The 16,183-nt window shown below is 36.4% G+C and overlaps 1 non-coding gene across 1 annotated transcript; it reads right to left on the minus strand.

Moving 5' to 3' along the window:
- Window positions 1–8,010: 8,010 nt before the first annotated feature.
- LOC112064011 (U6 spliceosomal RNA) lies at window positions 8,011–8,117 on the minus strand. Its single transcript, XR_002891306.1, has one exon. It is a non-coding gene; the product is annotated as a U6 spliceosomal RNA (small nuclear RNA).
- Between the last annotated feature and the right edge of the window lie 8,066 nt (window positions 8,118–16,183).

Below are 16,183 nucleotides of genomic sequence, written 5' to 3' on the forward strand. Positions count from 1 at the left end.
AGCCTGTGCTCTGCAACGGGAAAGGCCACAACAGTGAGAGGCCCGCATATCACAAAAAAAAAAAAAAAAAGGTCTATGGTTAATAAATGCTGGAGAGGCTATGGAGAAAAGGGAACCCTCTTACACTGTTGGTGGGAACTGATGCAGCCATTATGGAAATCAGTATGGAGATTCCTCAAAAAACTAACAGTAGTGTTGCCATATGATCCAGCAATCCCACTCCTGGGCATATACCCAGATAAAACTGTAATTCGAAAAGATACATGAACCCCAATATTCATAGCAGCACTATTTACAATAGTCAAGACATGGAAAGAGCCTAAATGTCCACTGACAGATTAATGGATAAAGAAGATGTGGTATATAAATACAATGTAATACTACTCAGCCATAAAAAAGAACAAAATAATGCCGTTTGCAGCAACATGGATGGACCTAGAGGTTATCATACTAAGTGAAGTAAGTCAGGCAGAGAAAGGCAGACACCATGTGTTATCACTTATATGTGGAACCTAAAATACAACACAAATCAACATATCTGCAAAACAGAAACAGACACACAGACAGAGAGAACAGACTTGTGGTTGCCAAGGTGGTGGGGACGGAAGGATTGGGAGTTTGGAATTAGCAGATGCAAACTATTATATCTAGGATGGGTAAACAACAAGGACCTACTTTGTACACAGGGAACTATAATCAATATCCTGTGATAAACTATAATGGAAAAGAATATGAAAAAGAATATATACATGTATAACTGAATCACTTTATGTATAGCAGAAATTAACACAACATTGTAAAACAGCTATACGGGTCAAAAAGATTTCTTTTAAATAGAGATATTATTTTTAATTATCCAGGTGGACCCAGTGTAATCACAAAGCTTCTTAAAAGAGCCTGCGCGTCCGGAGCCTGTGCTCTGCAACGGGAGGGGCCACAACAGTGAGAGGCCCGCATATCACACACACAAAAAAAAAAGGTCTATGGTTAATAAATGCTGGAGAGGCTATGGAGAAAAGGGAACCCTCTTACACTGTTGGTGGGAACTGATGCAGCCATTATGGAAATCAGTATGGAGATTCCTCAAAAAACTAACAGTAGTGTTGCCATATGATCCAGCAATCCCACTCCTGGGCATATACCCAGATAAAACTGTAATTCGAAAAGATACATGAACCCCAATATTCATAGCAGCACTATTTACAATAGTCAAGACATGGAAAGAGCCTAAATGTCCACTGACAGATTAATGGATAAAGAAGATGTGGTATATAAATACAATGTAATACTACTCAGCCATAAAAAAGAACAAAATAATGCCGTTTGCAGCAACATGGATGGACCTAGAGGTTATCATACTAAGTGAAGTAAGTCAGGCAGAGAAAGGCAGACACCATGTGTTATCACTTATATGTGGAACCTAAAATACAACACAAATCAACATATCTGCAAAACAGAAACAGACACACAGACAGAGAGAACAGACTTGTGGTTGCCAAGGTGGTGGGGACGGAAGGATTGGGAGTTTGGAATTAGCAGATGCAAACTATTATATCTAGGATGGGTAAACAACAAGGACCTACTTTGTACACAGGGAACTATAATCAATATCCTGTGATAAACTATAATGGAAAAGAATATGAAAAAGAATATATACATGTATAACTGAATCACTTTATGTATAGCAGAAATTAACACAACATTGTAAAACAGCTATACGGGTCAAAAAGATTTCTTTTAAATAGAGATATTATTTTTAATTATCCAGGTGGACCCAGTGTAATCACAAAGCTTCTTAAAAGTGGAAGAGGAAGGCTGAAGAAAAGTCAGAGAAGGAGATGAGGGAAGCAAGGTCAGAGGGATGCTGTGTTGTTGACTTTGAAAATGGAAGAAGGGGGCTATGAGCCAAGGAATGCAGGCTTTGGAACCTGGAAAAGGCAAGGAAACAGATTCTCTCCTATAGCCTCCAGAAAGGGGTGCAGCCCTACCAACACCTTGATTTTAGAACCACACCAGTGACACTTATGTCAGACTTCTGAACTCTGGAGCTGTAAGATATTAAATTTGTGATGTTTTTAGCCACTGAGTTTGTGACCAAGGAACATAGTTTAACTCTATTTAGAAATGAAAACTGTTTTCATTTTCTGTGGCTCTAAATAGACTTAAAACTATGTTACTTTATCACTGAATTTTCCATTTTACATTATTTTCATTTTATCTTCCATTTGTTGATTAATTGAACTGGCATTATGAGGAAGTAAAAGTTCTTATTTTGTTACAGCCTGAGACCTTTTGCGTGCCTTGTTTGCCAAGATATTTTCCTGTAGGTGAATGGATAAATTAACTGCTTTATCCAAGCAATGGAATATTATTCAGTGCTAAAAAAGAAATGAACTATCAAGCTATGAAAACTCATGGATGAATCTTAAATGCATATTACTAAGTGCAAAAAACCTATCTGAAGAGGCTACCTATTATATGATTACAACTATATGACATTATGGAAAAGGCAAAACTATAGAAACAGTAAAAAAAAGTCAGTGATTTTTGTCACTCCCACTTGCCCTTTAAGACTGACCAGAATCAAGTACATATCTTTAGGAAGACTTTCTTGCATCCACCAGGATAGGTAGCAATAGAGGCCCTCACAGGGCTTCTGCACGTTCTTGTGTTCACCACTATCCATAAGACTAAGCATATTATTTAGTAACCACTGGATTGCTTTTCTTCGTTCCCTAAAGGTTTTCCTCTAGGGCAAGGAGTGGTCTCTTCTCTGTGGTCCCAAAGAGTATCTGGCATACATTGGGCTCTTCATAAATATTAATCAAATAAATGAAATATATCAGTGTACACAACTTATTGTTAGGGTGATTTCTCCTTTTAATTGCAAAGGATCTATTTTATTTGTAGTTATACTGTAGCTGAGGCTTTTTTTATGACTATTGTTTTTACTGTAGTCTTTTAAGAAATTATATATATATATATTCTTTTTCAGATTATTACAAGATATTGAGTATAGTTCCCTGTGCTACATAGTAGGTCCTTGTTGTTTACATATTTTATGTATATACATGTAAGTGATATCATATATGTCTTTCTCTGTCTGACTTACTTCACTTATATGATAATCTCTAGGTCCATCCATGGTGCTGCAAATGCATTATTTCATTCTTTTTTATAGCTGAGTAGTATTCCATTGTACATATGTACCACATCTTCTTCATCCATTCATCTGTCAATGGACATTTAGGTTGCTTCCATGTCTTGTCTATTGTAAATAGTGCTGTTACGAATATTGGGGTGCATGTATCTTTTTGAATTATAGTTTTGTCTGGGTATATGCCCAAGAGTGGGATTGCAGAATCATATGGTAACTCTATTTTTAGAACAGTATGAAATGAACCTTCATACTGTTCTCCCTAGTGGCTGTACCAGTTTATATTCCCATCAACAGTGTAGGAAGGTTTCTTTCACTCTGGGAGCAGTCTTAAATAGAGGGAAAAGTCAGAGATTTCCCATGTATCCCCTGCCCCTACAAATGCACAGCCTTCCCCATTATCAACATCTCCCACCAGCGTGGTACATCTGTTACAATTGATGAACATACATTGACACATCCGAATCACCAAAGTCTATAGTTTACATTAAGGTTCACTCTTGGTGTTGTACATTTTATAGGTTTAGCCATATGTATAATGACATATATCCATCATTATGGTATCAAACAAAGTGTTTTCACTGCCCTAAAAATCCTCTATGTTCTGCCTATTCACACCTCCACCCCTACCCACAAAACGTGGCAAGCACTGATTTTTCTTTTCCTGTCTCCATAGTTTTCCCTTTTCCAGAATGTCATATAGTTGAAATTACACACTAGGTAACCTTTTCAGATTGGTTTCTTTCACTTAGTAATATGCATTTAAAGTTTGTCCATGTCTTTTTGTAGCTTGATAGCTCATTTCTTTTTTTAAGCACTAAATAATATTTCATTGTTTGGATGTACCACAGTTTATCCTTTCACCTACTTAAATCTTGGTTGCTTCCAAGTTTTGGCAATTATGAATAAAGCTGTGATAAACATCCATGTACAGATTTTTGTGTGGTTATAAGTTTTCAGCTGCTTTGGGTAATTACCAAGGAGCTTGGTATTTTCTAAGCTCCAAACTATTTTCCAAAGTGGCTGTACATTTTTCATTCCCACCAGCAATGAATGAGAGTTCCTTTTGCTCCATCTTCTTGCCAGCATTTTATGGTGTCAGTGTTCTGGATTTTGGCCATTCTGATAGGTATATAGAAGTATCTTCTTGTTTTAGTTTGCATTTCCCTGATGACATGATATGGCCATCTTTTCACATGCTTATTTGCCATCTGTATATCTTTTTTGGTCAGTGTCTGTTAAGATCTTTGGCCTATTTTTAAAATCAGATTGTTTTCTTATTGTTGAGTTTTAAGATTTCTTTGTATATTTTGGATAATGTTCCTTTATCAGATGTGTCTTTTGTAAATATTTTTTCCCAGTCTATGACTTGTCTTTTCATTCTCTTGGCAATGTATTTCACAGAGCAGAAGATTTTTAACTTTAATGAAGTCCAGCTTATTAATTCTTCATTTTATGGATCATGCCTTTGGTGTTGTATCTAAAAAGTCACCACTATACCCAAGTCAACTAGGTTTTCTCCTGTGTTATCTTCTAGTTTTATAGTTTTGTGTTTTGCAGTTTGGTCTTTGATCAATTTTGAATTTTTTTTTTTTTTACGGTACGCGGGCCTCTCACTGTTGTGGCCTCTCCCGTTGCGGAGCACAGGCTCCGGATGCACAGGCTCAGAGGCCATGGCTCACGGGCCCAGCTGCTCCACAGCATGTGAGATCTTCCCGGACCAGGGCACGAGCCCATGTCCCCTGCATGGGCAGGCAGACTCTCAACCACTGTGCCACCAGGGAAGCCCTTGAATTATTTTTGTGAAGGCTGTGTGTCTAGATTCATTTTTTCTTTTTTGCCAGTAGATGACTCTTGTTCCAGCATCATTTGTTGAACAGATTATTTTTTCTTCATTGTATTGCCTTTGCTTGTTTGTCAAAGATCAGCTATTATATTTGTGTGGGTCTATTTCTGGGCTATCCTATTTCATTGATCTATTTGTCTGCCCTGTTGCTAATTCCATACTGTCTTAATTACTGTAGCTTCATAGTAAGTCTTAAAGTGGAGTAGCACCACTCCCTACCTTGTTTTTCTCCTTCATTATTGTTTTGGCTATTCTGGGCCTTTTACTTCTCCAGTACTACTTAGAGCCAGTTTGTCAACATCCATAAAATAATTTGGTGGGATTTTGATGGGGGTTGCACTGAATCTATAGATCAACTTGGGAAGAACTGACATCCTGACAACATTGAGTCTTCTTATTATAAACAGGAATTTCTCTCCATTTATCTAGTTCTTTGATTTTGTTCATCACAGTTTTGTAGTTTTCTTCATACAGATCTTGTACATATTTTGTTAGATTTATACCTAAGCATTTCTATTTTGGTGGAGGTGCTTATGTAAATGGTATTTTTTTTTTATTTCAAATTCCACTTATTCATTGCTGATGTATATGAAAGTGGTTGACTTTTATATACTAACTTTACATTCTGCAACCTTGAATTGCCCATTAGCCCCAGGAATATTTTTGTGATTTTTAAAGATTTTCTACATAGGTGAGCATGTCATCTGTGAACAAAGACAGATGGGTCTGATGCTTCCTTCCCAATATGTATATCTTTTACTTCCTTTTCTTATCTTATTGTATTGATTAGAACTTCTAGTACTATGTTGAAAAGGAATAGTGAGAGGGGACATCTTTGTCTTGTACCTGATCTCAATGGGAAAGCTTTTGAGTTTCTCACCATTAAGAATGATGTGAGGCTTCCCTGGTGGCACAGTGGTTAAGAATCCACCTGCCCATGCAGGGGACATGGGTTCGAGCCCTGGTCCAGGAAGATCCCACATGCCACAGAGCGACTAAGCCTGTGCGCCACATCTACTGAGCCTGTGCTCTGGAGCCCGCGAGCCACAACTACTGGGCCCACATGCCACAACTACTGAAGCCCGCACGCCTAGAGCCCATGCTCTGAAACAAGAGAAGCCACTGCAATGAGAAGCCCATGCGCCACAGCAAAGAGCAGCCCCCACTCGCCACAACTAGAGAAAGCCCGCGTGCAGCAACGAAGACCCAACACAGCCAAAAATAAATAAATAAATAATAAATTAATTTAAAAAAAATAATAATGTGATCAGTGGGTACATTTGTAGATATTCTTTATCAAGTTGAGGAATTTATCCTCTATTCATAATTTACTGTGAATTTTATAACATGAATGGTGTTGGATTTTTGTCAAATGTTTTTTCTGCATTTACTGATATACTCGTGATTTTTAAAAGTCTCTTGATGTGATGGATTACATTAATTGATTTTCAAATGTTAAATCAGCCTTGCATCACTGGGATAAATCTTACTTGGTTATGGTATATAATTCTTTTTATATGTTGTTGGATTTGATTTGCCAATATTGTGTTGAGGATTTTGCATCTATGTTCAGGAGACAGATTGGTCTGCAGCTTTTTTCTTGTATGTATTTGTCTGGTTTTGGTATTAGCGTAACGCTGACATCACAGAATGAGTTATAGAATGAGTTAGGAAGCATTCCTTCTGCTTCTATCCTCTGAAAGAGATTGTAGAGAATTTGTTTAATTTCCTTACAAAATATTTGTTAAAATTCACCAGTGAACTCATATGGGTCTCATGCTTTCTATTTTGGAAGGCTATTTATGACTGATTCAATTTCATTAATAGATACAGGCCTATTGATATTGTTTATTTCTTCTTATTTGAATTTTGGCAAATTGTGTCTTTCAAGGAAATGGTCCATTTTACCAGGGTTATCAAATTTATGGGCATAGAATTGTTTCATAATATTTCTTGATTATCCTTTTCATGTCCATAGGATTGAGTTACACTCTTTACCTAAGAATGACAAATCTGGGTGACAGAAAAAGACTCTAGATGCTTGGAGTCTGGCTTATGGTGTTCCAGGTCCTAGACTGGTGACCAGACTTGCCTGAGAGGGTTGGTTGATACAGCACATCCTGTGCTGGCAATTGAATTGGGTCATTTGGAATGAGAAATTCCAGTCTTCTGTGAATAATTCAGAGCCCTATCAGCATCATCTCATGTGACTGGCATTCTTTGACCCAATTTAATATCTTCCCTGAACAGTGGTGCTGGGAATGAGGCATTTCACAAGTCAAAGACCACCAATCTTCTGTTCGCGCAGTGAGAGCTAATGATACATAGAGTGAGAATTTGCCGTACCTCATCCCATTAACTCTTTATCAGACTCTCTCTGTTGCTTCCTCCATGTCTTTGTATTTTGAGCCTTGTTCCTGGAATTAATGTCAGATGTTTGCCATGACTCATATAATTTCAAGGAAGGCAATTCCCTTTCACTTTATTTTATTTATTTTTTTCAGCTATATCACAGATTGTGTTGTTTTCTCTTTTATGTGTGTGTGTTAGTTTCTGCTTTATAACAAAGTGAATCAGCTATACATATATCCCCATATGTCTTCCCTCTTGCATCTCCCTCCCTCCCACCCTCCCTATCCCACCCTCTAGGTGGTCACAAAGCACTGAGCTGATCTCCCTGTGCTATGCAGCTGCTTCCCACTAGCTATCGATTTTACATTTGGTAGTGTATCTATGTCCTTGCTACTCTCTCACTTTGTCCAGCTTACCCTTCTCCCTCCCCATGTCCTCAAGTCCATTCTCTAGTAGGTCTGCATCTTTATTCCTGTCCTGCCCCTAGGTTCTTCAGAACCTTTTTTTTTCTTTTTAGATCCCATATATATGTTAGCATACGCTATTTGTTTTTCTCTTTCTGACTTACTTCACTCTGTATGACAGACTCTACGTCCATCCACCTCACTACGAATAACTCAATTTCGTTTCTTTTTACGGCTGAATAATATTCCGTAAAAATATGGAACACTTCACGAATTTGCATGTCATCCTTCCGCAGGGGCCATGCTAATCTTCTCTGTATCATTCCAATTTTAGTATATGTGTTGCTGAAGCAAGCACCCCTTTCACTTTAGTAAGAAGTGGAGGAGAATATTATGTTCTCAGCATTTGTCTGGGATAGTAATTGAGAAGAAATTCCCTGAAAGATTCTAGTCTCTTCTTCCACTAGGCCTGAGATCCTGCTTGGTAGCCTGTGGCCTCAGAGAAACTGATTTCACCATATCAAATGGGATCATGAAAAGCTGAACCTTAGAAGGTTTGTCCTGGTCCACAGATGGCCTTGAATTGGAAATAACTTAAGGATGCATCGGTAATTCCTTGCTGTTCTTTTAAGTTCTGTGTTGAGGCTAGAGGAAGAATAAGAAACTGAAAACAGGCTACAGGGAATGGATAGTTAGTTGAATGGATGGATTTAAAAGAGAAGGGGATGTGAACATAGGTTCTCTGTAGATTATAATGTCCCTAAGGATTATCCTAGGCCTGGATTCCACTCAAGTCCTTAGGATGATCCCGGTTTCAACCTCCTGCATACCTTTCTATCTTCTTCCCACTTCTCTCAAAAACCCAGTTTTCTTGTTTTCCATCTTCCATGAAGTCCTGAATGTCTTCATGAACTCCTGAATGTCTTCATGAACTCTAAGGTATAATAGCTCTTAATATACTATCTCACAGTGTTACTGTTCTAAGGGATCTTTGCATTATTTTTTATCAACCAAAAGAATTCTGTAAAATATAATTTTTTTATTTTTTTGCAGTACATGGGCCTCTCACTGTTGTGGCCTCTCCCGTTGCGGAGCACAGGCTCCAGACGTGCAGGCTCAGTGGCCATTGCCCATGGGCCCAGCCGCTCCGCGGCATGTGGGATCTTCCCATACCGGGGCACAAACCCATGTCCCCTACATCGGCAGGTGGACTCTCAACCACTGCGCCACCAGGGAAGCCCTAAAATATAATTTAAGATAGTGAATCAGAGAAGAAATTTTGTGCTTTAAGCCCTCAGGAGATTATGATACACACTAAAGTTTGTAAACCACTGAGCTACACCATTGACTTGGGCAAGTCTCTTAAGTTGTTTGAGTTATGCTTTCTCTTTAACAAACTTTCACAGGGTTGTTAATGAGGATAAGACTATGAAAATGTATGGTTTGGGAAATAATTAAAAAGTTGAGTGTTCCCAGGGGAAGGCTAGAGGAATAACTCGATCATTTGGATTTGTTTTTTTTCTGATTGGGCTTTGCAAGTGGTAATGAGAGGGAAACCAGATATTCTACAAAAACTAGGTGGGAAAGTTTTAGAAAAAATGTTGAACATTCAAAAAACAACTGCTATTTACCAAAATCACCATCACTATCATCACTATCAACAACACCTTCATCTGCATCTTCATCATTATTATCATTCTAATTAGACAGCTGCTAAGTTGTGCTTTCATGGTCCCATTCTGGCCAACATTTTCCTGTTAGTTTCTGACTTGAATTACAACAGAAATCCTATTTATATAGTATTCCATTCAACAATATCAGAATATTTTTTCAAGGGCACAAAGATAGACCATATTCTGGGACATAAAATAATTTTCAATACATATAAAAGGATTTAAGTCATTTAAAGCACTTTTCTCAACCACAGTGAAATTAAATTATAATTAATGGCAGAAAGAACCCTGGAAAATCCCCCAGATATTGGAAACAGTCTTCTAAATAAACGATGAGCAAAGGAGAAACCAAAAAAAGGAATTAGAAATATTTTTAATTGAATGAAAGTGGAAATACAACATGTCTAAATTTTGGTTGAGCAGAAGAAAGAGAAGACAAAAATTAGTATCATGAATGAAAGAAGCAAAATTATTACAGATTCTACAGATTTTAAAAGGATAATAGAATATTATAAACAACTTTGGTAGCACATTTGACTACTTAAATAAATGTCAAATTTCTCAAAAGACCAAACTAACAAACTTATTCAAGAAGAAATAGATAATCTGAATATCCATGTATCTATCTATTAAGGACATTGGATTTTTATTTTCATTTTATTTATTTATTTATTTTGTTTGGTAAGTTTATGAGTAATTTTTTGTTGTTCATATTTTTCTCAACTTTTCAGTTTTTTTTACAAGGGCATGCACAAACTTAATAATAAATTCTCAAAACAGAGGTTAATATTACAAACATAAACATATTTTAAATATCATGTTTCCATCATCTAGCTTCATTACCAATATTTTGCCAATCTTCATTCAACTACAGATATTCTACTTTATTTTCTGAAGGTTTTTTTTACATTTAAATTTAAAATTTAAAAAAATTTTTATTGAAATATAGTTGATTTATGATGTGTTAGTTTTAGGTGTACAGCAAAGTGATTCAGTTTTTTATATATATATAATGTATATTTTATATATATATATATATTTATACATGTATTCTTTTTTTACATTCTCTTCCGTTATAGATAATTACAAGATTAAGTATAATTCCCTGTGCTATACAGTAGGTCTTTGTTTGTTGTTTATTTTATATATAGTAGTGTGTCTATTTTAACACCAAACTCCTAATTTGTCCCTCCCCCTACCCCTGCTTTGGTAACCATAAGTTTGTTTTCTATGTCTGTGAGTCTATTTCTGTTTTGTAAATAAGTTCATTTGTATCATTATTTTATATCCCACATGTAAGTGATATCATATGGTATTTGTCTTTCTCCATCTGGCTTACTTCACTCAGTATGATAATCTCTAGGTCCATGCATGTTGCTGTAAATGGCATTATTTCATTCTTTTTTATGGCTGAGTAATATTCCATCACACACACACACACACACGTACACACACAAACACACATACACACACATGCACATACCACATCTTCTTTATCCACTCATCTGTCAATGGACACTTAGGCAGCTTCCATGTCTTGGCTATTATAAATAGTACTTCTGTGAGCATCAGGGTTCATGTACCTTTCGAATTATGTTTTTCTTCAGATATGTGCCCAGCAGTGGTATTGTAGCTCTGTTTTTAGTTTTTTAAGGACCCCCATACTGTTCTCCATAGTGGCTGTACCAATTTACATTCTCACCAACAGTGTAGGAGAGTTCCCTTTTCTCCACACCCTCTCCAGAATTTATTATTTGTAGACTTTTTGATGTTGACCATTCTGATCAGTGTGAGGTGATACCTGATTGTAGTTTTGATTTGCACTTTTCTAATAGTTAGTGATGTTGAGCTTCTTTTCATGTGCCTTTTGGCCATCTGTATATCTTCTTTGGAGAAACATCTTTTTAGATCTTCTGCCCGTTTTTGATTGGGTTGTTTGATTTTTGATATTGAGCTGTATGAGCTACTTCCATATTTTGGATATTAATCCCTTGTCAGTCGCATCATTTGCAAATATTTTCTCCCATTCTGTAGGTTGTCTTTTTGTTTTGTTTATGGTTCCCTTTGCTGTGCAAAAGCTTTTAAGTTTAATTTGGCCCCATTTGTTTATTTTGTTTTTATTTCCATCGCTCTAGGAGGCAGATCCAAAAAATTGCTGTGATCTATGTCAAAGAGTGTTCTGCCTATGTTCTCTGCTAGGAGTTTTATAGTATCTGGTGTTACATTTAGGTCTTTAAACAATTTTGAGTTTATTTTTGTTTATGGTGTTAGAGAATGTTCTAATTTCATTCTTTTATATGTAGCTGTCCAGTTGTCCCAGCACCACTTATTGAAGAGACTGTCTTTTCTCCATTATATATCCTTGTCACCTTTCTCATCTCTGGGCTTTCTATCCTGTTCCATTGATGTATAGTTCTGTTTTTGTGCCAGTACCATACTGTTTTGATCACTGTAGCTTTGTAGTATAGTCTGAAGTCAGGGAACCTCATTCTTCCAGCTCTGTTTTTCTTTCTCAAGATTGCTTTGTCTATGGGTGTTTCCATACAGATTTTAAAATTATTTGCTCTACATCTGTGAAAAATGCCATTAGTAATTTGTTAGGAATTACATTGACTCTGTAGATTGCCTTGGGTAGTATAGTCATCTTGACAATATTGATTCTTCCAGTCCAAGAACACCGTATGTCTTTCCACCATTTTTTTGGTCATCTTTGATTTTTTTCATCAGTGTAAAGACATTGAATTTTTAGAAAAACAAACAAAACAAAACAGAAAAACCCAAAACCCCAAACCTTCCCACAGAGAAAACTCCAGACCCAGATGGCTTCACAGGCATATTAATGTTACTCAATTTTAAGACAAGAATTTTAACACATTCAATAAAATGTGTTATTGGCATTAAGATAAGATGAATGGAGAAGTGGAACAGAATAAACATTCCAGAATAAACCTGTATATATTTGAACAGTTGATTTTTAATGAAGGTGCAAGAGCAGTTAATGAATGGCACCAGACCAATTGGATATCTTGATGCAAAAAATGATCCTGAATCCATACCATGCACCATATGCAAAAATCAACTCAGTATGGATCAAAGATTTAACTGAAAATCTAAAAGTATTGAATCTTCATAAGCTTGGATGGCAAAAGATTTTTAGCTATGACACCAATAGCACAATCCATAAGAGAAAAATTATACAAATCAGACTTCACCTAAATTAAGAAATTCTGCACGTCAAAAGACACTATTGAGAGAATGAAAAGACAAGCTGCAGGTAGCAAGGAAATATTTGTAAAGTATATATCTTATAAGAGACTTATATCCAGAATTTATAAAGAACTCTTATAAGCTATAATAAGAAAACAAACCATTTCCCCACCACCAAAAGAAGGCACAGGTTTTTAAGAGATGCCACCAAAAAAGACAAACAAATGGCAAACAAGTACAAGAAAATGTATTCAATATCATTTGTCATTAGGGAAATGCAAGTTAAAATAAAAATGAGATGCTATTATATACTTATTAGAAAGGCCAAAATTAAAAATTCTGACATACAAGTGTTGGCAAGGATGTGGAAAAACTGGAACCCTCATACACTGTTGGTGTGATTGTAAAGCTGTACATATACTTTGGAAAAGAGTTTGGCAGTTTCTTAAAAATTTAAATGAACACCTACCATTTGATCTAGCTATTCTACTCCTAGGTGTTTATCTAAGAGAAATGAAATCATGCAGCCCTACAAAGACATATATGCAAGTGTTCATAGCAGCGTTATTTGTTATAGCCAGATTGGCAGTAGCCCAAATGTCCATCAACAAGTGAATGGGTAAACAAAATGTAGTATTTCCATTAAATGGAATACTACTCAGCAATGAAAAGGGATGAACTATTGATACACATTATAAAGTAGGTGAATTTCATTATAATTATGCTGAGTGAAAGAAGCCAGTCAAAGCTAGAGTACATACTGTATGATTCCATCTGTGTAAAACTTTAGAAACTGCAATCTAAAGTATTAAAATAGAAAGCAGATCAGTGGTTATGAGGAATTGGATGAGAGGTGTGGAGAGGAAGGAGGGTGGGATTGAAAAGGGCTACAAGTATTCTTTTTTTTTTTTTTTTTTTGTTGTTGTACGCAGGCCTCTCACTGTTGTGGCCTCTCCCATTGCGGAGTGCAGGCTCCGGACGCACAGGCTCAGTGGCCATGGCTCACGGGCCCAGCCGCTCTGCGGCATGTGGAATCTTCCCAGACTGGGGCACAAACCCGTGTCCCCTGCATCGGCAGGCGGATTCCCAACCACTGCACCACCAGGAAAGCCCTACAAGTATTCTTTTAAAGGTGATTATCTTGACTGAGGTGAGGGTTTCCCAGGTGAAAACATATATCAAAATTCATGATATTGTATAATTTAAATATGTGCAGTTAGTTTTATGTCAATTATGTTTCAATAAAGCTGTTGAAAATAAAATAAATCTAATAAAATATACTAGAAAAAGCCTTGGCTTGAAGAATAATATACCCACATACATTTGACTCTTTTTAAGGATATGCTGATATACTACCTTGAACTATTTATACATTTCCAAGATACTAGATTTAGGGCAGTGAACCTAAGCTTTTGGGATGCCTAACACATAAAATTTTGTTGAAATATGGCTTTTGAAAATATGACTATTTGAATAATAGTTTCATTCAATGCCTCAATTACTCTTCAGTAGCAAACCAAATGCTTGGAAAAGGCACTCTCAGAGAAGTTAGTTAAGTCTTTTGTATATATACTTCCCAGCTTCTGAATTGATGTCTTTGCTGAGAAGCAGGCCTACATGGAGTGTGCTCTTCATTAGGTTAAGTGTTCACATACTTCCAGCTGCAATGATTATAAGCACCACCATCACCACCACCACCACCACACCACCACTAAAATACCAGTAGCCAAAAGTGATTGAGTGCTTGCTATACATGAAGCACTGTTCTAAGTATTTTACATGTATTAAGCCATTTAATACTCCCAGTAACCTTATGAGGTAGAAACTACTATCCCCGTTTACAGAAGAAATTGAGACACAAAGAGGTACAAATGTCAAATTATCTGACTAGAATTGGCATAAACAAATACATTTTTGTTTATTTACACTATAACTTCTCTATAACAAGTCCATAGATAGTCCATTCCATGATTGATCCTACGGTCAACAGCATATGGGCCCTAGATGAGCTTTTTGCACTTTTATAAGTCTTTGTATCATGACCACAAGATAGATGCTGTGCCTCTAAGCATCCCTTCCTCATTTAATAATATTCAAAGCAGGAAAAAGGGGGTGGGAAGGAGCTATCTTTCTCGTAAGTTTCTTTTCATCAGATAAATATATATTTGCTAGAAGCACATTGGCAAAATCTCCTTAAAATTTATTAGCTAGAATTTATTCACATAGCCCTTCCAAGCCATCTTCTACCATGAAAGGCAAGTTCTCTTAGAGAAGAAAAAGGATGACGAGAATGACTGTAGGGCTGCCAACCAACAGTGGCTGGGCCACTTTGATATATCCTGTCAGCAACCCTAGATTACATTTGCAGTCCTGGCTCCCTGACATTTCAAGAACTGTAAATTTATAGGTGAAAATCCTTTGTCCCCCTTAGTTACTTTCTCATTTTGAGAAAAACGTCCCATGTTGGTTTAAGTTTACCAAAGACAAATAATAAAAGCATATTATATTTATGTTGAAAAGAGAGATAAAGAGCCAAAAGAGAGTGATTTATTAATTCAGTCTTTCATTAATTAAATCAATTAATATATTGATTTACTCATTCCAAATATGAATGTTTGTCATTTGCCACTAGTAGAGTTTGATGCTAGTTGACGAGGTCAAGATCAATGCTATACTACGGAACTGCAGTGATGGAAATGGTTTGTCTATGCTGTCCCATATGGTAACCACTAGCCACATATGACCTCCTGAGTGCTTGAAATATGGCTAGTGTGATTGAGGAACTGAACTTTTAGTTTTAATTCATTTAAATTTAAATAATCACATGTGGCTAGTGTTTACTGTACTGGAAAGCTCAAGTGTAGAACAAGGAAATATTTTCTTTTCATTTCCTTATTTCTGTTTATTCTCTCATTAGAGACATTACTGCATGATGTAATTTTCAACCTTAGTTTTGCAGTTTCTTTAAAGCATTTAGTTATCACATCAAATTATTATTTTTTCCTTAACTTCAAACACAAATGTTTATAAGCTGCAGTAGAAATAGAGATTAGAAAATAGAGTGTCACAAAGTCAAAACACAGAACAGCACAAATTGAAATTTTGTACACTTTTGTCCTTGTTAGTGATTGTTACTTTAAATACATGAGTTATTCATCTATTGTAAGCTGTCACCTTCTAAATTTATTATTCTCAGTTTAGACCAATTTACTACATGTTTTCCTTTGGTACCAGGGTGTATTTTTCTTTTTCTTTTTTTTTTTTTTTTTTTTTTTTTTTTTTCCCCCTGAATTTTTTCAAAAAATAGACAAAGCTCTACCCATGACAGGAAGCAGTACCTAGATAACTATTCCCTGGACCTGGACTGGAACATAACTTCTGTTTTTTTGTGTTTTTTTTTTTTTCGGTACGCGGGCCTCTCACTGTTGTGGCCTCTCCCGTTGCGGAGCAGAGGCTCCGGACGCGCAGGCTCAGCGGCCATGGCTCACGGGCCCAGCCGCTCCGCGGCATGTGGGATCTTCCCAGACCGGGGCACGAACCCGTG

Source organism: Physeter macrocephalus, chromosome 1, assembly GCF_002837175.3.
Source record: "Physeter macrocephalus isolate SW-GA chromosome 1, ASM283717v5, whole genome shotgun sequence".
In the NCBI taxonomy this organism is placed as follows: domain Eukaryota; kingdom Metazoa; phylum Chordata; class Mammalia; order Artiodactyla; family Physeteridae; genus Physeter; species Physeter macrocephalus.